Genomic DNA, 26,492 nt, shown 5'->3' with positions numbered 1-26,492 from the left:
CCATTGCCTCTGCACTACTGGTGCACAAGGGAATTCCTCGGTACCGCAGAGCTGCAGGAGCAGCCTCTCGCTCTGCCTTTCACAGGGGGAGCACGCCCAGGATGTAGCTGGGGCAAGGCAGGAGGGATACTTAAACCATACATGACCTCTGGCAAGCCCCAACTGCTGAAACAGCCCTCGGGAGGATGTTGCAGCTGAACGCAATTTTGAACAGTCTGAAGCAGCTCCGTGCTGCTGAGTGGGGTCCCAGCAGGCCCCAACGTGGGATGGAAAGTCCTGAGACTCTTTCCGATTCTTGTTGCTGCTCTTGGATCTTGCTGCAGGAGGTGGTGATCGAGTGTTTGCACCCAAATGCATCAACCGATTCATGCAAAATGAATTCATGCAAAATGAATCAATAGCTTCAAAGAATAGACAGGCTTTGCTGGATGGGAGTAAAGACCCCCTGCCTATCATCTAAACATATGTGCGTTCTGTACACAAAGCAATAACTTAACAATACACTGGAAGTAACAGGTATTGCCTGGGAGGCTGAAAGTGAGAACTGAACTAGTGAGCTTTGTTCCACCTGGGATCTGCGAGAGCCTTGAGGTCATTGACAAAGGTGTCTTGACTTGAAACTGTAAACTTTCTTTGGGATATGCTCTGTGTTTGAATAATCAAGTATGGAATGATTTATTGACATTTTATGCAGATAGAAAAATCAGTCTAAAGGGAGACAGATATGCTATTGAAATAAGTTTCTTTTTGATGGAAATAAAAATAAAATGCTTGGCTTGTTTCATATCATGATGTGGCTTGTAACCTTCTACACGTCCTTAGAGAGAGAGGATTCATACCCACTACATGTTAGATGTCATTAAATTTTTCACATAGTGTCCAACACATGCACATTGTGGACCTCATTAATGCTCAATGAAAAGCTTTCACAGCCTCAAATTAATTAAAAACCATCAGCAATGTAGCAGCATTCCCATATGAAATCAGAAAATCACTGCTAGAAATGTTAGCCACAACAAATTAAAAGTCTGACAGTCTCACCATACTAAGCTGCTCATGTCTGTCTTCTTGTGTACTAATAATCCTAAATACATGGTAATATATTAGGATGTAATTACACAGTAGATACTTGACTGGAAAACTTTCCCTCACCTGTAATATACATCTAGCTGCTTTGTTAATATTGCCATTCAGGTACAATTTAAAATCAACAGAGAAAGTTATTCCAGAACCTGCACAAGAAGGTCACAAACTCCCTTTGAAAGCACTGATACTTCCTTTTGTTCACTCTTATGTATCTGATTACAAATTACTAAATTCTACTGCTATTTGAGAACTTTAAGATTCTAATCAGTACTTTGATGAATGTACAGCACAATAATGCAGATGAGTGATGTCATCCTTTATGCATACAGCAGCATGCATAGACAAAAATGCAAAGAAACCATTCAAAAGCACTGGGACCTTTGTGATCTAGGACCTTTGTAATCAGTCCTGTCTGTAAATTGTTGCCTAACAGCTAGACATTGTTAAAATATCTAATTAAACATTTTTTAAAAATCACATAAATACAAAACATTCTCCTTAAAATGTAAAGGGTTGCCTTTATGTTGGTAAAATAGAATGAAAATCTGGAATAAGGAAATGTTACAGAATGTTACTTGAATAAATAAGAAGGAAACATGAGTAAGTTACAGCAATGTCAGCAATTTAAGCATTTAGGTTAATTTAATTGTAAGCAAATTTAGCATTTAGGAATTAGGTAACTTCCTAACACATTGTGCTACAGTAAAAGGAGCCTTTTTATTAAGGGGGGGGTAAACATCATAACCTTTTTTCATGTAATGAAATGTAATGTAATGAAAGGAAAACAATGTAGCCAGGTGTTAATAAATAAGCAAAAAAATTCTTTAATGGTAGGTGTTTGCGTAAAATATAATGAAACCAAGTCACTGAAGTAAAAGTCATAAGTATAAACATTATGCTGCGTCTTTTTTTTTTTTTTTTTACTGCAGATGACATGGTCCTGGTATGTTCCTTTAGTCTTTTTAACACACTTAGATTCAGTACTTTCATTGGGTATGGAAACTCCATAGGACTATTCTTTAAACTAAAAACTGTGCTGAAGGGATGTGGTGACGCTGCTATGAATTTATGAAGGGGAAGGAATGCAGAGATCTGCCTCTCTGAAGCCTGTGCAACATCAGCTGATATCCCAGAAGGGATAATGCCTGCCCATTCTTATATAGTCTTTCTATTTTGTTGCCTGTGTGGTTTTGCATTATAACATCAATATTATTTGAATGTGGATTATGAAGGAGTGACCTTCCTTTATTTTAAAACACGCCATTAAACTAGGATAATTGGAGAATGTCCTGTAAAGAGAACTTTCCTGCCACCTCGCACTGCCTATGGGTAGTTGTGTGTGTTGTTCTTCTGAGGTTGTCCATGAAAACGATAGCAAGAAATGCTATATGGTGCAAAGAAAGGAGTTCTCTGTAGAGGTGCTGCAAGCTGGAAGCAGCTACCTATTAGTAACTGTCCTCTGCTCTGCCAGGGACTGCTGGCACTCCCAGTCCTTTAGGCTGGTGCATCTGAGATCCAGGGAAAAGGCTTTTCCTGTAGAAGTTGTTTGAATATCCTAGATATACCTCATACCTCCTTCTCCAGAGCTCTTAGGTAATCAATGCTGCTTGTTGGTTGTAAATGTGACTCAGCAATCTGCTGTACTTCTATCAAACTGGCAACTGAAATAGAGTAAAAATACTAAACCACTTGTAAGTTTGTCACCAGAAGTGAACAGATATTCTGTGGTACTAGGTGTGATTGTAGTTATACATTCAGTGTAGTTTGTTTTCAATTCAAGAACTAGAAACCAGCTTCTGTGCTCTTGTAAATTTAACCTATCAGCCTTTATTTTTCTATCCCGTTCTTTCTGTGTGTGTATATATATATATATATATTTATACAACTCCAATTGTCTATGCTGTTTTTTCTGAGAGGCCCATTATACAAATCTGATGCTTTTCCCAGCTGCAAATAGGTTTTCCTTGCACTGTGTCACTTTTCATTATCGTGGGGTGCTGTCTTTTCAACACTTAGGCATGTCATGTCACCACATGATTAACATTTAAAGCAGTAGTACACTGCTTTTAGTAGCGAAAGTCAGTATTACTTATGTACTTGGTTCCCTTGTTGATTGTAACATGGAAAGTCACTATCCTCTAACTGGACAAATTTCTTTCAAGTGATCTTGAAGTAAACACGGGTAATAATACCATATCAATTTATTTCGTTCCCCCTCCTTCCCCATCTTCCCTCATGTCTAATACCTCTGATGTATTTCAAAAGATCCTGGGTATGAGATAAGCTGTATGAAGTCTCCGGTTATTTCTAAAGAGATCAGGGAGTCTGAAACATTGGAATGGGTTACCTTGAATCTGTATAAGCATGAAAAAGGCAGGCATGCTAGCCCAGATGGTCTTTATACTTTTTATGCTATAAAGAGGGGCATTACTGTTGCTTGGAAGGAAGGGTTTTTATGATCAAGAGCAGAAGAAAAGGATTTAGAATTGTTAATATACTGCTTGAGTGCTTAGCCATTTAAATTTACAGTAATTGCTTCTGGAAAAAAAAAAGTCCTTTTCCTGCCAACATGTAGGAAAAAGTCTGATTGAATTAGGTCTAGGAACCAGTTTGATTAGAAATTGAAACAAATCTCCTAGGACTCTAGGACCCTGGTTCATTTGTGGCATTCCTTCCATACTCTAATGGGCTCTAATTATTGATACCAAATGATAAGAAATGCTAGTTTCTAAAAACAGCTGTTGTGAGTTTGGTAGTTTGGAACCACATTTTGAGAGCTGAATGTAAACCATAAATGTGTGGAAATGTAGGCAAGTCAGATTATTCCTCCAGATATGATTTGAACCAACGGTTATTATTGCAAAAAAGTTCTCAAAAAAGCACTGGAATTACACCTTTCACTTTTGGAAAGAAAAGCAAGACCACCATTATTCCAGCGAGACACTGTATGAAATGTCTGTAATGTGTAATGGCATGTGAACACTATGTGACTTTTAATAGGCACTTGGAGGTACTACATATCAGCATTTTGGTATTTTCTGTTTGCTGAATTGTAGCCCAGTGCCATTTTGCTGAGATGGTGCAAGTATTCATTCAGAATCTGATTAAAAGAAAAACATTTCTGTTCTACACTCTTAACATAACTCAGGCCTTCCAATACCTGAAAAATCATGACCCCACTTTCTAACTTTTCCATCACTCAGTAAAAATTGTAATGTTTGACTATTAATGCCTCGGAGGCTTGGAGCCCTTGGTCTTCATTCCTAGTGCAAACTTGAAAATTACTTTCTTGAGGCACTTATCCACAACTTGTGAGCTGAGAGCAACAAAATCCTTCGGTTGCTAGATGCAGCAGCGTGCTTCACTTCTCCACTTTCTTGCTCCTGTTAATCACAGTTAAATTAGGTCAAAACTCCTTGGGCCATCCCTGGCATAACCCACAGCTCGAAGACTTGGGTGTCACAATCCCAGAACAGAGGCTGCAAGGATGGAGGTAAAGGTTCCCCAACCTGTCACATGTTATCATTCCTAGGCCTCATGATACCCTATGCAGAGGCATAAAATCTGCTCAGGGACAATAGGTCTAAATAGCTACTGAAGATTATGGATTTCTGGTGGTTTTGCCCATTCTGCAAGCCATGAACAAAACTGAAAAAAATGATGTGGAATCACTGTTAAATGCTAGTGGAAGTATTGAAACACTGAAATGAAGAATATTTATGGTGCATTTATGAAACACAAGCTAGGAAAGGAATTTCTCTGCCAGTCTTGGAAATAAACTGTGTGTTTATACTTTTTAAAGAAGAAAAATGGAAGTTTCCATATATTGGTGGTCGTAGAGATAGTCTTTTTAAAAACAAGTTGTGTAATAACAAATACACTTCATGGGTAGCTCTGTTTTCTGGGCAGCTCTTTGAAAATGACAAATTAACAATTATTATAGTTTTATATAATGTATAATTATCTATTATTTACAGAATAAAGAGTGAATAGTGAAAGTAGAGGTCATGCCATAACATGCAGTACGTGAAGCACTAGAGAAAAATACTTTTTTATGTGGCCACTTCTTTCATCATTCGGAAATTGTGGGAAAATATTTCTAAAATACAGCCTTGATAGGCATTATATTTCAAGCTGAATTGCATGAAGCAGACAGCACAACAACTAACATTGACTTAATTTTTAAAATCTTAAAACATTTGTTTTTTTGGTAGCAGCTAATCATAGTAGAGTCTTGTTGAATGCAATGGTTATGGGATTATTTTTATGACTTTTGACATATTATAGAATATATGTCAGAACTGAATGATGTGAATTCAGCCTGCATTTTAGAAAACAGATTTTTACAAACTTCAGCGTGCAATGGAACGATGCTTGATAATTTTACAACAATTGGAAAATACAGTTATTCAGAGAAAAATGTATAAAGAATTGTATGCATAAGATGTGCAATAGCGCTTTGCACACAAAAATTTTGTGCAAATAGAAATAAAAAAACCACCATGTGGTGTAGCCTGGAAATGTAATGCATAGAAACTGTATGTGTAGTTCTGAAAAAACTTTTTTTAACCTGGCTTCTTTAAAAAAAATTCATCATCTTATACCAGGATGATACAAGGAAAACAGATTTATCTTCTGCCTTAGCAACACAAAACTTTTACAAAAAAAAAAAAAGTGGTAATCTGTAGCACTGAGTTATAAGTGTTTAGAAATCACCAAATTTTTTTAAAAAATATTAATTATATTCAGGAAATAAATGCAATAAAAGTTGATGAGTTAGGAGGTTCAGATGAAGGTTGTATGACATTTACCAAACATTTTTGTGACCCAAATTTATGGAGCAGGTGAGAGGGATGAGGGAAGACAGTGAAGCATAGCTGTTGAGTACATTCTTGTACAGATTCTGTGGTTTCTCTTTGATTTGGTTGTGTTTGATTAGATTTGCTGGATGGCTCCATGCTCACTTGGACACCGTGTCCAGTGCATTCTTGTGTGCACTTGGTTAAAACCTATAGAATACCTCACCTACCTAAAAGAGCCCAAATAATTTTTAAAGGGTGTTGTGGACATGATTTCAGTCTCAAGCTTAGGAAGATGAAAGGATTCATTTATCACTGGAGACTGAGGAGGAAGGAAGGAAGCTGGGAAAGGAAAGGACAGGGAAGCAGTGGAAGGGTAGGCAAGAGAAAGTGAGAGAAAGCATCAGATGTAGACGTATGAAAGAATGAGAGAAATAGAGAAAAAAAAATGCAGTCAGACATACTGTTTTATTTTGCTGTAAATGTCCTATAAGCAGAGCAATCAACAGGCAGACAATTATACTACCAGGCACTTTAGATTACATTAGGGTGCAAGGCAAGCTTTGCTCTCCATGGTTTATGATATCATTTGAACCCCCTGAAAGGATAAATGATATAATTTGTGATGTGACTCATACAGGAAAGCAGATAATCAGTGGTGTGCCATAATGCAAGTGAGAAAAAGACAAAATAACAGTCAAGGAGCAGTTACAGTAGACATTGTGTTCCTTTTATCTTCTGATATTGCTTATCATATTAGTATTATCATTATTATTTGCTAATGTTATCATATCACCTAATGACAAAAATTCAAGGCTTGGAGCCAGGATCCTAGACAAAACAGCCTAATGTTCATGGCAGTTTCTTCCTCTGTTGGCTATTAAATTGTTTCTGTGAATGAAAATAATGATAACAACAAGGAGAAATGTACACCATGCTGTGACCAATTTCCTGCCACACTGTGAGTGATGCACATAACTGCCTTCCGCAGCTGTAATGGTGCTCTCGGATGGAGGGAGCCTGAATGTAGACCTCAGGAGTGTGGCTGGAGTGACCTGCTGTATTGCGCTGTTAACACTGAGAAAACAGATGCCTAATTTAGTGCTTCAGACTGCACAGCTTCCTGTGTACCGAAAAAGGAAAATACAAGAAAATAAGTCCGACAGGGCTGGTTGGCATTCAGACTGAGATTTCAGTATTGATTTGCTGTGGGGATATCAGTTTTATGGCAAAGTTAAAAACTTCCTAACTTACCATCTCTATCAGCATTTTGCTGCCTTTTCTCTTCCTGTGTCTTTATCAAATTACGCTAAAGAGCACCAGAGCAAACCCCTGATGAAAATGAAGTGCCTTACTTGATTTTTACAATAAATGAATTAGAATTTTAAAAAAGGCTATAATCTGCAGTTTAATGCAGAGCCTTGAGCTGTGCTATATGCCATATTTTTCTAAAATCCTCTTGTTAATACTTTTGTAGGCAGAGTTGAGAACTACAAGAATTAGCTAATGTCACACCAGTAAAAATATTTCTTGAAAAAGACAGATATAAGGAACATTTCTACTGGGGATTACATTTGGTCATATTTTTTCCATTAGATCGTGCTTCTGTGGAGTTCCTAGACTCTTATTGGAAGATCCTGCTGGCTCTTGGACTGTGATGCAGAATGTCCCTTATGTTCATTAGTAGCTTATACTGGAAGCAGTATAAGAGGGATTCTGATCTTTTCAGCTGTAATTCAACAACATTAGTCTTAGACAGAAAAGTGAGAATTTATTTACTGAAAGTAAAATATTTGTTTTGGCCAGAATGCAATTTTTGGCACTAGTACTGACGTCTTTTAGGTCAGATTTTGGTAGAAGGCTAGTAAGCCTGTGATTACAAACACAGGCGAATTTAATAAAAGTTCCATCCAATCTCATCCTTCTTGGTGGAAATCCAGAGTATTTTGCTGAAATCTATTGCCATCTGACTAAACTTTCTGTTTCTAGGGTCTGCCAGTGTACACAGAATTTGGTGTTATCAGCCCATAGTACGTGTATATTTAGATTTTCTCATTATCATAGAGAGTATGAAAAAATAGCCAACCCACTTTATCATTAACTATGAGTGTAATGACAACCTAGCAATCCTAACCTGATGACATAAACTCATGGTACTGATGTAACAATTACCTGGTTTAGTAATAACGATCAACTGTAACAGCAATAATAATAATGCAAAAATGACCTCCTGAGGAAAGTATTACTATCCCTTTTATACAGACAAACTGAATCTAAGAGGTTAAACAGCCTGTCTAGCACTTCCACATACGATGGAAATGAAACCCATGTAGACAAATGATGAATTATGCCATGTGCATAGTTTACTTGTGACTTTTAGATCAAACTTTGCTGTGCTTATGCTTTAAAGCTTGTGGAGGTAATCAAACCAAGACTGAGTACTTCCCTTCCCTACAAGAAGCAGCTCCTCTGTGTGCTACTCAGATTCTTTAGTAAAGAACCTTTGCTTCATTGCACTCAAAAAAGTATTTTCTGCTTGTATGTAATGGGATGTCTTTTTCCTTTGTTTTTTAGTTGTCCAACATCTCCATGCTTCCTTTTCCAAGAGGACAGGTGTTAGCAAGACCCATACAGTTCCTGTAAAAGTTGTCCTTATATCTTGGCCTCTGACAGCTCAGAGGAGACAATAATCCTAAATTTGGAGTCCATAAGAGTTAGTGTCCCTGTTTTCCAGGAGACTGTGTAGGCAATAAATGCTGGTGTTTCACACAGGGGTCACCTGCTAGAGAGGTGTGACTACTTGGGAATGCTGGGCCATGAAGAGCTCTTGTCACTCTGCAGAATTAGTACTCTCATCCAGAGAATTAACACAAATTTGACTTGCTCCAGAGTTTCACCTCTTTTTGGAGTGTCTCAGCCCTTGGACCAGAATTTCCAATTTTGGTTCCCTAACTGGAGGCACTGGAAACAGGAGCTAGGTACTTAATAGAATAAACTTGCTGTAGAGTCTCAGAGCATGCTGCACCGATAATGTCAAGCACCCAAACATAGATATTTCAAGCTCAGTGGTAGTTATCTAGATTCGGCAGCTAAGCCTAAGAGTTCTGGTTTGCGCTTTTAGATCTACGCTTTTAGATGCCAGAAATTATTTAAGCAGCTATTAGGCATGCAACAAATTGCCGGGGAAAGATCAACAGAGCATGGAGAAGCTCTGTTTACAAGGTACCAGGGACAACTCACATAACAAAGCTGTTAATGATTTATAAAGTGTACAGACACAGTACCACAGAAAGTCTCACTCAGAACAATTCGTTACTCATTACCACATTGTTTCAGTGATCTTCTCATCTTACTGGATGCGCTGGACAGCAGGAAGGCCTGCCCCTCTCTTCAGCACCTGATGATCCTTGGACAACTTCATTGCCCTCTCTGTAAATTAATGTCAGCTTTCCTACAGAAGTATAGGACTGCCTACTGAAGTACAATGCCTGTTTTATTTGAATGCTCTCTGTGAAACAGTTTAGAGAACATCCATATCAAACAACTTCTGCAGTATTTGTACCTAGAAGAGTTAGGTCAAGGGTTTTGGATCAAAGCCTAGCTGAGACTGCATACATCATGGGGCCCAGGGAGAGGAGCATTAAATTTCTTGTTTAAAATTGGCTGTTAAATACAAATGCATCATCCTTTGTGTTATATAAAATCCAAGCTGAGTGTTCTCTATTTTCTTGAGGCAGCAAACTGTTGAACAGACTCCCCTTCATTTCAAGGTCTTTCAATCAGACTCTTGATGAATTCATTAAACTATATATTCATTATAGGTGATGAAAAGTACCTAATCTTTCTGGGAGGGAAGTGGTCTGCTGCATAAATAAATCTAGCCCTGTAAATTAAAGATGTGCTAGAATGAAATACCTGGATCCAACAGTGCTGTAACTTGAGCAAGGCAAGTGTTTGTAATGGTAGCTTTGGGAAGGAGGCTACTCGCAGTGGAACGGATGAACCTCACAAAGTGCCCTGATGGTCTAACAATTGAGGCTGCGCTGGATCAGGGGAAGAAGTAAATTCCAGAATCAAGGTCCCTCAGGGAGGCAGCCCTGCCAGAGTTTCTCTTTTGCTATATATTGTGCTCCTGTCTGAGCATGACCTCAGATCAAAAGCACTGCAGTACTACACTAACAAAGGGGCCTAACAAGTAGGAAAGTTTTGGATTATATTCTGAGAGGTTGTCTCTTACGATATGTGTCCTTCAGGAGATCAAAGGACAGGTACTCATGGAACATTCTCCCTAGTTACTTGCTCTATTTAATAATGAGTCCATTGCTTTCTGTATTGTTTGCGGTTCCTCATGACTATGGAAACTGGCTCCAGCATTGAAAGCACTGTCGTGTCTAAGGGAGAATTAACAAGTCAATGTTTGCAAGAAACACAGAAAAGTGCATGATCTTTCTTATTCTTTTTTTCATGCCAACTACTATCAGGTGGCAATTGAGTACTTAACTAGATCCATATCCACTAAGGCCAGGTGAGAAATAGCAGGCATACTCTTATGCAAGAAGGTAAGATATAACCTTTGCTGCATCTTGCTAGTGATTTTCCTGACAAGCCAGTACAACTGTGGCTTTTCGTGGGTTATACTTCACGTGTATCCTAAAAGCAAAACATCAGTCAGCCCCTAACTTAACCAAAGACTTCAAAAAAGCCCCAATACTCTACTTGTATTATCAAGATTTCAACACTTCAATGTTTTGGGGTTCTTTGTTTGTTTTGGTTCCCCCCCTCCCCTTTCAAATGAACAGTGAGGCTTTGCATACTTTGGTTCTAAATGTAAATGCACTGCAGATATCTATCCAAGGCACCTTTTTTTTTTTCTGACATTTTTCTCAGTTGCACTTTGTTGACACAGGGAATTGGCCACAACTGGTGTACTCCACAGCACTTGCTGTAGTGGTTGGATGCCAAGGAAGAATGTTTTATAGCAATGGGAGTGTTACAGCATCTCAGTGGTTTTTCTTAATGATTGGACACAATCCAGTCAACAAACATGTTAGGATACAAATGTAATCTGTGTTTGTGGAAAAATAAACATCCCAGCTAAGACCTAAGTAAGTCCTCAGTACTGACTGTGACCAGGGTATGAGCCAGATCAAGTATGGAGAAAAAAATATTGTCCTCAGAGAACAGTTCATGTGAAAGCTGTACTGTATTAAATCTGTAGTTGTTTTACATTGAGTACCAATTCATGATACAACCAACTCAAATCTATTAATTACTACTACCTTATTTTTTTTTAAGTTGGGACTCTCCCTCCCCACTCTCTCCCAGTGATTGAATTTTGATCCCGTGGAACCAATTCTACTCTCAGTGAAGCTGTCAGGAGCCGTGCAAAGCTCCTGTAGACAAAGGGGCTATAGTCAGTCACTTACCAGACATAATGTACTTTTTTTTAATGGTTTAATGCAGACTCAAAATAAGAGCCACATTTTTTAATTTTAGCATGACAAGTCATGTGCACCCACAAATCATGCTGTTGTCATCAGGGTCTTAAAAAAACATACTTCTTGGAGAATAAGTAGACTAACCCAGTTAAACAAAGTGCATTACAGGAGAAGGAGAGGAAAATCCATGGAGGCGGAAGGGGAAATTAGTGTACTACTTATTAGTACCTTTTAAAATCTCTCTACTGTGCCTGAAATATTAAATAGTGTGCTGGAAAAACATAGTCTTCCTGAAAGAATGTATTACTTCCTTTAGTATAAATATCAGTGTCTTAAAATGAAAGTTCGTCAGTGTGTGAATTGTACTCTTATTGTGGTGAAAGCAAATGCTTTGTGCCATTGAAAAAGTTTTACTTAATAAAATGCAGAGGCTAGAATGGTAAAACTTTTGAAGTTCCTCCTAAACATGTAATATTTAGCTTGAGAAGCAATAGTGAGGAAATGAACATGATAAGAGCTCATTCAGTAACAGCCCTAAATTGATTATTTCCTTCCTTCTGTAAACTTATCAGTCAGCCCTTTGGGCTCACTTCCGAATACCAGCTCAGCACAAGAGTCTTATCACACGGAAATGGAATGTAAAAGCCCTGACAATTTTGATAAGGCACGTACTTTGGTTATGATCCTATCTCTTCCCTCCTCCCTTTTAAATAATTCATCTGCACTAAAAGGGGAGAGGGCCTCCCTCTAACTTTCATATAAATGTATGTTGATGTTGTAATATTCAGAATAAACCCTGGTTATTTATTCTGCCGATTTCTCAAAATATTCTTAGGTAAAGAGACTAGAAGATATATTGACAATTATAAGCAGCTTTGGAATGGAGTGATACGGTGCCCTGAATAGATCTTTTTTGAGTATTTAGGGACACTCATATGTGTTTTAGACACAATCTAAAGATTCTCAGTAGAGCGGATACCATAGGAAACTGAAGACTTGCTGGTTTTAGTTGCCACCTATACCCTTTTACTCCATCCATGATGCTGCATCTTCATGTGATGGCAGAACCCAGACTGAATAAGGATCCAACAACTCACAGTATAAAAACCAACCAAGCAAACTAAAAAAAACCTACCATACAAACACTAAACCACACACACAAACGTACATAAGGCAAAAGAAATCTGACAAGCCAGCTCTACCCGCCAGCCACCACAGCCTAAAACTGCACAGTTCTAGCAGCCAGAAAAACACCAAAGCAGCCCAAAATACAAATTTCACTTCATTCACTTGTCCCAGTAAAGTAATAATTTAAAAGTGTACATAACAAGTTTTGTGGTTCATTGCATACCAGGACAGCAAAGCCTGATAAAAGTGCTCAAATGACAGTACTGTTTTTGTTTGAGATGTGATGACATGCTCCTTAAGCAAATGTTATAGGCAGCAAACCCATGACCCGGTAAAATACACTCCAGACCATCAAAGTAGTTCTACAGCTTGATGAAATCCACTCGTCTCTAGTAAGAATGACCTAAAACTCTTTAGAGGAAAAAAAAGTGTAGTGGAATTCAGGAAGAATGTTTTTTAAGCAAACAGTGACATACCAAAGTTCAATGTAACTTTTCCAGTGAAACCTAAAACTAAACCAAACTTACCTGATTTATTTTTTCCACAGAAACTCAAATCTTGAGTCATTTTATGCAAATTAGGGAAAAGTCATGACTGAAGCCGCACTGACATATGATTTTTATTGGCTACTCAGCAAAATCTCCTCTCAGGAACACTCATAATCAAAACAATGTCATAAATCAAGAGGGGGCTTAATCCTGACAGTGTTGAAGTTCATGGCAAAGATACCATTGCTTTTAATAGGGATAGGATTTCTCCAAAATTTTCACTATGCTCTTAGCATGAGGAAGCCCCTAGACTTCTTCACAGGACATCCTAAATGCTTACTGTTGAAGAAAAGGTCTTTTGTGGTGGCAAGTATATTTGGTGAAGTGGTGTGATTGTGACAGAAACCAGACTGGAAAGAGGTCCTGAGAAAATTTAGAATGTGCCTATGTGCACATGAACACCCAGGGGAAAGGAAGGCTTCCTGGTAGAAGACTTGGGATCAGAGTAGATGAATCTATGTTGCCTTTTCTCTGTCTTTGCGTGCAGTATGAGCTTTCATAACTCATCGCATTCTACACCATACCGGTACCACCACACCTGTAATGAACTGTAAGTACCAGTAAGAAAATCTTATTAATGTTTTGAAAAAAAAATCAGAATTAAAAGGGACAAGGAAAAACTATAAATTTTCAAAGTGAACTCTAGGGACCAAATTAAAAAGGGGTGTAACTGCGTTGCCTGTCATTTTTCTTTGGGGCCTACAGCAGCAAAGTCCTCAGGGAAAAGAATTACAGTAGGAGGTACTATCTTATTTTAGTGCTGTATTTCCTATCTTAAATTAATGTGTAGAATTTTCATTATATTTGATATAATCATTCAAGAGTCTGTGCTGTTACACAAACGACTAAAGTGCACTTTACTGCTCTGTGAACCCTGGCTTGTTTTACGGAGTTTAAATTTAGGCCTCCAAGATATTAGTAAGGTGGACAAATAGTACTGCTGAAATTTTCAGTCCAACAACCAAACTAGTGTTCAAAGCAGAGAACAGATGGGAGGGTTGGGACTTTGCACCCGTTTCTGTAAATCCTGATGTCTGTGTTTAACTCCATAGGGAAAAAAATTTAGTGACTTCAGATACTTTACAGCAACTGGCTGTAGCATGCATGGGTGTTGCCTTCTGACACAGAGCTCAAGCACTGAAGAGGTACAGAACAAACAATCAGATGGTCTGTAACAGCACATCTTCTGTTCATAGTAGGCTTTATTGGTAGTCATAAAAATGAGGCTGGCATTATAGTCATCTATCAGTGATTTCTTGAAGGTAGAGAACAGGGTAAATTTAGAGAGAGCTTTCAGAGATTGTTCCCAGCAAAGCTTATTTGTCCATCTGTGGTACCATGGCTAAGCCTCTTCAGGCTGGATTCTACCATGTTTACTGAATGTAGTACTACACTATGAGAAGAGGCACATTGGAAAATTTTTGTGGTCTGCTTAAAGGTGGCAGAATTGGGTATTTATTTAGGTCAAATAGACTCAAGTACTTGGAGACCTGGGGAGCTTATGTAATGCACTGGCTAAGTGAGCATGGTATGAAGGAGCTACATACTTACTGCACAGCAGAGGAGAGAGGCACAGATGGAATAACTGCACGCTCTCTGAGTCGGTGTCTGCTGACAATTCATGGTGATCTGGAGACAACTGTGTGGCCAGAGACTTTCTAATAAAAAGATCCACAGAGTCCCAGTGAAAAAAAAAACCCACACAACTCTCCCAAAAAACTTATGAAAGCAGGCCAAACCAGAAGATTAAAAACGATTTTCATATGTTATGCTTATTAATCATGAGGTTTTGGAAACCTTCTCATTTTGAAGATCACCTACTACCCGGGCCAGCCTTCAGGCTTCTGTACCACTTTGAAAGAGCTTGGGTTGAATTCAGGTCTCAGATATTTTCAAAGATAAACTAGTACATTTTATTGTCTTGAAACTTGCAGGAACTGTTTTAAGGAGTTCAGCTTGTCTGTTAGGGTTAAGTAGAAGGCCATAAAGTCAGGCTGGTTTATTAACTAACAATAAATATACTTCCTTCTTTGCTAAACAGGTACACATTGTATGAAAACAAAATAGAATGCATGTCCAAGAATTCCATCAGGTGACTATATGTTTATAGCCAAAATTAATTGCAAGATGGTTTTCTTGTACTTGAATTCAGCTTTTGAAAGAGCATTTCCATTAATTCTCTTTGTCCTTTTTTACGTGCGACAATTTTTCCACCAATTAAATATCAATCCTGCTAATAGATGATCCACTTTCTGCTATATTGCCAGTCCTGAATAGTTGCTGTAAAAGATGCAAGTCCTGAATCAAAATGTATTTATTATATACTGTAGCTCTAATGCTAGTTATGTATTTATTAGGTATGTGAAGCTGCATCATACATTGTCACCTGCATTTCCAACAAGCAAGTAAGAGGTCAGGTGAGCAACATATGTTCATTTTGTGGGCTATCACAAGATTCAAGGGAGTGGTGTAACTCAGGAGCCTCTCTGCCAGCTGATGTGATAAGCCATGAAGTGATGTATATGTAATGCTCTGGGCCAGATCAAGTGCTGAGGAACAGTGCAAAGGTTGTGTAACATGGCGGGGCTGGCTGCAGCTGCTCCAGAGAGCAAGTTCCCAGGGAAGACTGTGGCCTATTTTATCTGCATGCTTCACATGGCAACATCATGCTATGGAAGCAGATTATTATCACCTTTTGGAGCCATTTTCTCAGTGTTGTTTCATGTCTGTGACCGGAAGGATTATTGTCGGATCAAGTGCAGATTGTCCTTTGTATGAGAGCCCTTCTGCTTGCCCGAGAGCCAGCTCTTTGCAGTCATCCTAGGGCTATTTAGATCATATTTTTGTTTCTGTGGACATGTAATACAGGTGAGACGATAGAGATCTGAATCACTGCCAATGTAAGTGGTAAAAATAACATGGTGCAAACCAGATTCTTGTCCATCTCAGATGGCATCATGTGATAAGCCAAAAATGTGATCTATGGTGGCTTCACAACCAAGCTAGAGATACGCATTAAACTGACCTCTGGCTTGTTCAGTGTGGGTTTTTTTATGACTCCGTGAGTGGCATAACAAAGAACATTGCACGCTAATCTGCCAGATTGCTGTATTTTAAATGTATGTTAAATTCTCCACACTTTAGAAGCTGTACCATGGCATTTCCTCTTCTGGAGAGTTAATCTCATAAATTAGCATTACAACGAAGCCTGAAGAAGCTACTTCCCCTTCCATTTCCTTTTCTTTTGTGGTAGATCAGTTATTTACAGGAAGTTCTTAGTTTCTGGAATCAACTCCTTGTTTTGAAAAGCCTTGTTCCACCTCTACTGTCTAGTAGAGACTGTTCCAAGCTGTGTTCCACTGGCTGGGAACACTCACTGGCAACAGAAATGCTTTTCTTACAAAACAGTCTTTGCAAATATTGTGTCTGCTCCTCACCCTATGGAGGAAAGATTTTCTTGAGAACAGGTAGACCTGTATACATTTCCCTTGGGAAATTCTCAGTGGCTTCAAAAAGCATTATTAAAAGTGCATTTGAGGAAATGGCCTATACATCAAAATAGGCAAAGAGATTTATCAGACATCTTCCATCATGATCTGTGACACTTCAGTGCTATTCATTTGTGCTATCATGGGAATACATTTCTAAATGCATTGTTCTGCTTTTAATAGTTCCAAAATCTCGAGACAATTCTGTGAAGTACATTTTGCTTAATTACATCTAGTATTAGAGTGTCCATTCCTTCAGGTACTGGGTTCCCTGCTAGTGATGGAAATTACACCTTTTCTTTCATAGTCAATAATCATAATAACTGTATTCCACACTCTGTGCATTTATTTTGTGTGGCATCATTGACTCTTGAGACTTGAATATCCAAAGGTGACTTTGTCTTGATGCAAATATATGGATATTCCTAGGGTCTGCACTGCCTTGTGCAAGTTTCAAGAGAAAAACGTATGCTAAAATGGAAGACAAGGAATATTAGAAATGCTTGTTACAAAGGTGAAAACAAGTCTCACCCGACCTCAGATACTTATTTTTTCTTTATGGAATGGAAACAGAAAAAATGTTTCAAAGGAACTGACTGTGCTAAGATGTGATTCAAGTTCACAGATAAATTTGTTTAGTAGAAAATCTTTTGCAGAAGATGTGTTTTCATTGAAGGCAGTGAAATGAATGGGACTAAGGTAAAAATAATTATAATTTTTTAAAAAGCCAGTAGCATCTGTGTCTCATCCTTATGCACTTGTCCTGGTGCCATGTAGATGGTTTCTACATCACGTCTGTTCTATAGAAATTAAACATGCATTTTAATTGTCTGAGGGCTTGCTGAGAAATTGGTTTGTTAGGGTTACTGCAAATAAAAGAAGACCTCAGTAGTAAATTATTTCTTTGTCTAAAAGAGGTGATTAAATTTGATGATAGAAGCTGTCAATGTATAAAAATATACAACTGAATAGAAGGTGAGAACAAATGCTGACAAGTGTGGTATATAGCCAGCGCTCTCGACAAGACACAGGATTGAATTGAGCAAATGGCTCATAAAGCTTATTTAGCAGGAGGACAGTAAAATCCTTTAAGGTGATTTAGTTATTTAGTCAGCATTTATATGGAGACAGGGGTCTACTCCGGTAGATTGGGGTGCTTGCTTTTACTAGGCACTGCAGACAGCACTGCAATATAACTTTAGTTTATTATGGCACTAAAACTGTTAAACTGTTATAGTCTCTTTTTCACTTGAAGTGAGGTTTGTCTCTGATCAAAAGGGGATAGCCATTCTTTTCCTATGCTGGGTATTGTTTTTGATGAATAGTCATCTCTGTGTCTTTTTTAAAAGCATGAGTTTGCTTTGCGCTAAATGTCTGCAAGGGAAAATAATATTGAGTTAATTATAGAGGTTGATCAGTAACTTACAACTACAGTAGCTCCACTTAAAAAAAAATGTTAAAACAGTTACTTCATTCTCTGTCTTATTGATTAGTACCATCCAGAGGATAAAAATTCTTGGCGGGGACAAGACAAGAGCTGTGGTGTGTGCAGAGAGTCTAGATTAGGAGCCGTCTCATGAGGATGGGAATCTATCTGACTGATGCCCCAAGGAGCAGATGGCTATGGTGGCTGCTGCAGGGCATGCCCCCAGGAGGCACATTCCTTATTGGATAGGTGTGGGTGTTGGATGTGTGGAACTGTAAGGCTCAGCTCAGTTGTAAAAGACCTGCTGAACAAGGGGTTGCCATCAGTGTGCAACAATGGAACTAGGTGGAAGCCAGGTAGGCACCCACTGTCTGTTGACAGATGTCCCAGGTGTGCAGAAAGTGCCTCTGTCACTCCCTTTGCTGCTTATCTGTCACCAGAAGCTGTGGCCTAGACTCATGTCAAGAGCTTAAACAACTGCAGAACTATCCTTGTACTATTAACAATTTAGGAACTATCATTTATGTTAAGCTATACCATAACAACTTGTGACCGAAAGCTAGCCTTGACAGTTTCCTAAAAATTATGGTACTAAAAGTGTTTGTTGAACCACTTGGAGTTTCCTTTCCCCTGTTGTTATGCTATATTATGTCAACCAGCCCCCCCTTATCTATAATTTACACGTATTATGACAATGCAAGTAGGCCAACTGAAGAAACATATCCTAAGGCTACACGCACTGTAGCTCTGCATTAATGTAGGATATAAGGCAGGGGACAAAAGCAATTCTTTGGAATTCCCCTCAGCTGGCCTGAAACCCCATGCTGTTTACTGCCCTGATCGTTGGACAGGTCATATTATCTTTCTTTAACCTACGCTTGCTCTCTCTCTCTCCCCCCCCCCCCTCCCCCCCTCTTTTTCCCCCTCTTCTTTGCCTTTTTAATTTTTATATATGTATTGAGTGTTATTAAATTGTTAAAGGACATTGGATAAAGAAAGAGACTATTAAAAATTTGGTTTTGATTTCCTTCATCTGACTCACTTGACTATTGTTGGTTAGTGAAGCATGCTGCTCTAAGGGAGGAGGGAATTATTGTCTCCCCACTTGCATTTGCTTGGGAATGGAGCATGACAGGAATCCCCAGATCTCTTGGAGTCAAGTCTCCAATGATCCAGCTGACCACGTTGGGCTGAGATGGGGGGGCTGTCTCAGCAAAAGGCCACCAGACTGCTCCTCAGAGGCAGCAGGCTCTCTGATGTCCTGGCCTGCTTGTGTCCACCACTGGTTTGTCACTACTGCTTGTGGTAAATAACTGCTCCTGCTAGCTGTGCCCCTACTCATCCAGTCCTCCATATGGCACATGGCTCCTGTAAGGTGCCTGGCAAGCCCACAGTCACGGGTTCACTCAGTTGTTCCAATTCGGATGTTTGTTCTGGAGAGATGCACAGAAACTCTCATTCCAACTTGTTTTCCAGAGTCACTCTGAGGTCACTAGAGTCCTCTGAGTCACTGAGGTCACTTAGACATAACCTGAGTGTCTTTAAGAGTCCTTTGAAAATCGCTGCCAGTGTTTTCTCTGACCAGGTCATCCATTATCTGCTTACTGAAAAAGAGGATGTTTTGTAATACACATTTCTGCAAAACTGAATGAGGTAAAGGTCTTGCAACATGAAAGTCCTCATTTGGACTGAAAGCTCATCTTTAAATTAATGAGTTGGATTAGGAAAAGATCTATCTAAGAACACTGACAAATCAACACTTTAAAAAACAGATTTACAACAGTGTTTGAATCTAATATAAGGTTTAGATCAGTTCTTTATTGGTTTTATTCATCTGTTTCTTCAGATAGAGTATTTAGATGAAATAAGATTTGCCTTCCCATAGCAATCCTTGTGTTGATTAAGAAGATACATGTGCACTCTGTTACTAGCAACCTCTGTTACAGAAGCTCTCACATACCTACTTTGTTGAAAAAAAAAAAAAAAGGAAAAAAAAAAAATAGGCTGCCATAGCAGGCAAGCACCAGTCCTAAGTCGAGGTCACATGCTGTGGATCTGGTTCAGCATGACAGAAATCCCAGTGCTGTGCAGAGCCTAACCCAAAGCAGGTCAGTGCTGATTGCCCCGGATACAACATTGACCAGTGGTATAAACTAGCTGGCATGGTAAAATGTGTCTGTGAGTCTCTCCTCAGCAGAGTAGCCACCTCATTCCCAAGAAAGTCTCAGCTCTAATCTGAACATTTTACTTTAGTCTGGGAACATCAAGAACTTGCAAACTAGAACACACATCTGTTTCATGTGGACACCAATAGTGAACTTTAAGCTGTTTTAGAGACTTTTTCTGGATCTGTTTTTTCACCTTTTGCTCTATGAGAAATTCCAGTATACTCACATCAGCAGATTGTTCATACAGAAATCTCACAAAATTCAGCATGTTTTCTGGTCTATCGATCTCACTCTGAAACAGAAAAAATAAAATTATGAACAGTCTCATGTATCCCATGTTACGTAGGTCAGAAACCACAGTTTATGTCACACCTATCATTAGTCAGGTTGACCACTCTACCCTGACATACTTGACTTTAAACCCATACTTAACCTTAACTGCAGCATGATGGTTCTTCAGATCACACCTTTATGATTTCAAGCCCTTGTGATCCTTCTGAAGGCACTTACTAATAATCTATCACTTCGAGTCATTTCATGTCTTTTGTAGCTCTATAATTGAGCATTATGCAAAATGCTTAAAATTTTACTGAACCACTGGCTGTGTTTAGGAGTTAACAAAACTAAACAACAAAACAAGAGCAGCAAACCATCAGGTTAGGAAAACATGGCAGGCTTGCACAGAATGTAAGTTGTGCTTCTTAGGTGGATGATACAGACAATTATTTACTATATTTTGAGAACACCTGGCCATCAGGACAACTTAAGTGAAAGTGGTGTTTATCACAGTGCCATGTTAAGTTGGATTTGAGTGCAACAGAAATAAACACAACAACTCTGGGAAAGTTTCAGGACTTTCAAACTGGTGAGTGCTCTGGTGTTGCAGACAGCTCAGGTCGTTTATTAGGAGCCAAACACCACAAATGCCAATATGTGCTTTTATGTTTGTTGGTTTCTTTCCTTTATTTGTGTTTGCTTCCTTGTAAAGAAGGTGGATTTCATACAGCTATATTAGTGTGCTACATTCCCCTCTCACTTAAAAAGAATCCTCTAGCCTGCCCATCTGGCAGATCCTCTATCTTCTTTCAAATACAGTCCTTTGCTCTCCTCCTCATAAGGAAACCTTTGCTACTCTACTTTTTCTTATCTGACACGAATGAGACAATTCTGGTTTCCCATAAGTGTGGTAAAACATTTTAATTTTTATGAAACATTGTGATACATGCTGTCTGCTTTTCAGGAGTGGTATTTTGGTAGATGATCTAAAATGGACAGATTGCATGGTACAAATTCCAGGATGTAATCATCTTGCAATCTTGCATCCTGTTTGCAAAGGTTGCAAGATTTGTGTATTGGCTGTTTTCTGCAACTAGAAGTCACCTTTCTAGGCAGAGGATGACCCTCCCATTACTTCTAGCCAAATATCACTTCTTCATTTCAAATGAAGAATGTCAAATCATTTCTGAGTTCAGCATGTTACCCAGTTTACCAGACCCAGCAATTTCAAGATCGAAATCCAGGACATTGTTTTCAGGTCAATGATACCGGTGAAGAGTTTGTAAGACATCCCCTTAGCCTCTCCTTTGATCTACTAAGATTTATAGATGTGGAATACATCTCTAGATTGCTTTAAAGTTCTCTGTTGCAGATGTAAGCATCTCTCTGATGGGAGAAAGCTCATGCAAGAGTTTTCTTATCAGTGGTCTCTTGTGACAGTTGCAGATGTTCTTTCCAAATTTGACATGGGAAGATGAGTGTGGATAATGAGGAGAAGGTCATGGTAAAAACGCACTTCTGCTGCACTTGTTCATCCCCTACCCTGAGATTCCTGATAAACATTATTCAAGTGGTATAAATTACTGCTGACCCTTGAAAGATTCTATATTCAGGCAAAAAATGTTAGAAACAAAAGTCAGAACCACTAGATATAAACAATTTTAGAATGTGTTAAAAAAAACCAGCGACATTTTACTATGTTGCCCTCTGTCATTAAAATGGGAACATTATTATAGTTTACTTTCTTAATAGTTAAGGATTGTACATTGAAGTCTAAGAACACATTCAAAAAGTTGGTATTGAGTACCTTTTCTCAAAACTTTGGCTGCTATGAATAACATTACTATTAAAAAAAGTACTTTTGCCTTTTAATGGCATAATATGAGACAAAAAGTAGTTTTGATTCTTAGCAATTTCTATTTTTTAATGGAAAATTTATTTGCATCTTCAATTTTACATTTTGGGATAAAACTTTTGCTTCTATCTGGTTTTGAAGTCCAAGCACGTTATTTAATCCCTTTAATTATGCCATGAAAATTTTATTGTCTAAAATACTATTTTTTTCCTGTTAACTAGCTGTTTCAGTGCATTTATGCTAGATAGAGAACAATTTTGATCAACGGTGCATTCAGACTATCAGTTACAGAATCCTCTAGAGTTTACAAATACAAAATCTGATGGATTCAGTGTTTAATATGCAGCTAATTGCTAATTTTCATTAACTTTTCAGATAACAATTATTCCCAGTAGCTTTACACAGCATTTCTGGGAATCATCCTTTGACACTTTTATTTAGAGCATCTGTCAACATGTATGTTATTAATCTCATTGGACATCACTGAGCATCCACCAGTTCCCTGCCTGCAGAAGGTAAAGAAACCTGCTAGATTATCTGTAGCATAACTTCTTGAAAGATACCTGCTTTCTCTTGTCTTTTTTTTTTTTTTTTTTTTTGTCTTATTGTCTTTGATGAGAGTGAAAACACATATAACATTGTTGGCTACTTACCTTTGATATCCTTTGATATTATTCTTGAAATATTTGGTGGTTATGATTAAATTGTTCCCGTGATTAAAGAAGTAAAAGAATTCACTAGACAGGGAATGCAGAGAATACTTTAGGATGGAAAGGACCTTCAGAGAATGAGAGCAATCTCCCTCCTCAGACCAGGTCCAGGTAGACCAGGTTTCTCAGGGCTGGTTCAGTTGAGTGTTGACCTTCTTTAAGGATGGAGATTCCCCAACATCTCTGGGCAATCTGTTGAAGTGTTTGATCACCCTTGTAATTAAAAAAGTTTTCCTTATATCTGATCTGAATTTATGGTGTTCCAAATTGTGTTTATCATATTTCAGTCTATCTTTGTGCTAATGTCTGAGAAGAGTTTAGCTTAGCCTTCTCTATAGTCTCTGATCAGGTAGTCGCAGATGGCAGTGAGGACTCCCCTTAGCCTTCTTTTTGTAAGACCAAACAAAGCCATCTCTTTCAGCCTGACAAACACTCCAGCCCTCTAAGTCTGGGTGGCCTCTGCTGGACTCACTTCAATATATTGATATTTTTATTGCACTGAGGGGGCCCAAAACTGGACACAGCAGTCCAGGTAAGGCTTTACAAGGACCCAATAGATGGGAGCAGTCACTTTCCTTCATCTATTGTCTGCACTCTAAGACAGCCCAAGGTGCTGTTGTCTTTCCTTGCAATGAGGACACACTGCTGGCTCATGCTGCTGTTGTCAGGACGTCCAAATCCTTTTCTGTGAAGCTACTTTCTGTCAGGTCAACTCCCTGCCATACTGCTGTATAATCCCTCATTCCAGATGTAGGACTCAGCTTTTGACTTCTTTGAACTTCTTGAAGTTCCTGTTAGTCCATTTCTCCAGCATGTCAAGGATCTTTTGAGTAGTAGCCCAACCTTCCAACATGTCAGCCACTCCCTCTATTATGGCCTATGTAGTCTACAAACTTGCTGAGAGTGAACTCTGACCCACCAGCCATGCCCTTAATAAAGACATTAAACTGTACTGGCCCTAGTATCAATCCTTGAAAGATGTTGCTAGTAACCAGCCACCAGCTGGACCTTAGCTCTGTGAGTCTGGAGACCCAGCCAATTTTCTACTCACTTCATTATCAATTTATTCAGTTCATATCTAACTTAGTTCTCGTTTCAACTCCAGAAGCTCCATCCCTGCATGCTTGAGCAATGTCGCTATATTCCCCCCAAGTAGCCCCACTCTGCTTCCTCCTTCCCTGTGCTTTTTGCATTTGAACTCAGTCAGGGGTTCCCCACTCCTTCATGCTGAGTCTGTACTGTGCCTGCTCAACTTTCTGCACCTCAGTTTGGTCCATTTTTTGTGCTTTTAGGAGGGTGTTCTGTCATATCAACTAGCTTGCTTAGGCTTGCTGGCCTCCAGGCCAGTCTCTCATGGGATCTTGCCCAGCGAATCTGTGAATAATCTGAAATCCACTTTCCTGAAATCCACTTTCCTAAAATCCAGGGCTGTGATTCTACTGGTTGTCTTGCTCACTTATCTCAGGATTTTCAGCTTCACAGTCTCATGCTCACTGTAGCTATGGCTGCCCTTGACCTGCACATTTTTGACCAATTCTTCCTTGTTTGTAACGGGTCCAGCAGAATACATCCCCTAGTCAGCTCTTTGATTACTGGACATATCTGCTCCTCCACAAGCCTTTCTTCTTCACCTGTGTCCTCAGACTTAATAGTCAGTCTTGGTATATTCAACCCTGTCAGTGTCACTGTGTTCACATGAATGAACAGTAAAGAGTAATAGTCTAAGGTCCAGACCAATCTCATTAGTGTGTCTGCAACATCCCAGACCAAACGATGTAACAGAGGTTGGCAGATTGGTCAGTCCTTCACAAGAGAGTCTGCAATGGCAAGTTTTGATGCAGACTCAGCTGGCTTTGATACATCCCTTGATGGGTCTCATTCTCAGTTGTTCCTGGAACACTATATGTGTTTTGCAATTTCAGATCTACAGAGATACAAGGAACCTTTCCTCTATTGCCAGGAGTTGTAACAAACCACAAGTTTGTTCCAACAGCTGAGTTAATAACTAAGCTTTTAGCAGTTTTGATAGCACAGCAAAGCTGGCATGGGAGAGGTGAAAGAGGAAGATCATTTTGGGGGCATCAGACCTTGCAAGAACTCTGATGTGTGTTATTGGGCCAGGAAGACAGACTGTGGAGAGCACAAGGATGAAGAAACTCTGAAAATCTGGGGAATTATCAGATGCATTCATTAAGTCGAGTGAGGCTACTGAAGGGAAGGGATGAGTAAATAAATCTGTTTTCAAGTGCTGAGAAAGATCCGAATTAGAACGGATGTCACAGAATAAAATAATCTCCAAGCAATCATTTAAAGCATTCTTTCCATATTTCCACATCAGAGAGAGGCAAAATCTCTAAATTTCCCAAGTGACCAGAAACGACACCGAAGTCTTATTGGTTGAGAAAATATTATGTATGATGTTTCATTCTGATTTTGATTACTTTTGTATTTTCCACTGTGTGATAAATGAAAACAATTTTGAACAGTAAAACTGAAGAGGAAACCCTTCTTCCTTTTCCTGTATTTGTAGGTAAATGCTAACTTAATTTCAAACTGAGATATAACAGAAAAAGGTATATTTCTGCAAAATGTGTTTCTGTTAATGGTCCATATTATCTGTTGATGAATATCTGAGCAATTGTACTTTAGACTCTCCTTTTGAAACAGAACGGGATACCTTTACAAGTGTGATGACTATTAAAAACTCAGTCTTTCAAGGGGTGTTCTCTGTTATGCCTAAAGTGTCCACAGACCACAAAGAATGTCTACCCCTTTCTATTTCTTTATTTAAATCCTTTCATGACTTGACTGTGTTCTGGCAAATTTATCTGTAATGTTAGTGGCCTAAACCTGCTTTTTCTTTTTTTTTTCTTAACAAAATGTGGTTGATAAGAGGATGGGGAAAAGAGGTATGACTGAAAATGCATGGTGTACTAAAAATGTACCTACCATCCATACTGTATGTGCGTATGCTTCATATGTGGTCATCACCACTGTGAAATACTAGCTTCTACTTTGTATGTTGTAAACCAGCTTCTTAATAATGAGTTTGTGAGATTTCATGTGCTAGAAGCCAAAGCTTCACAGAGGTTTTCTGAATTGTAATTTTTTTGCATTAAATCACTGAAGATTAGAAAAGTGTACAGGCCTAAAGTGCAATGCCATGGGGACACAATGACTTGAATGACTTACTGAATTCTTGAATTGCAGCTAAGAAGGCTACTCAGAGTAGTTTTCTAAAGTGTTGTGTGCTTATAAATTTAAGCAATAAAATTTTGGAAGATTTTGTCAGGGCCCTGCTTCAGCAAAGTCCTCAGTCTTGTGTTTAACTGTAGATAAGGGAACTCATTGCTTGTAATGTATGTACTAATGCAGTTTACTCTTTCCTAGAAACATCTTCAAAACCAACTCCTGAGTCACTTTGAAGCTAAGGCAATTCCAAAACCTAGCAGTTCGTTGCAAATAGACTGCATTGTTGCAGCCAACTGTTGCAAAAAATCACAGCTGACCCCCTGGTTCATCTGAACCTCTTTCTAACATTTCTTGTAGACTTTTCTCAGGCAATGAGCC

This window comes from Athene noctua, chromosome 4 (genome assembly GCF_965140245.1).
Source record: "Athene noctua chromosome 4, bAthNoc1.hap1.1, whole genome shotgun sequence".
NCBI classification, from domain to species: Eukaryota; Metazoa; Chordata; class Aves; order Strigiformes; family Strigidae; genus Athene; species Athene noctua.
Note: the sequence above shows the minus strand (reverse complement) of the source record.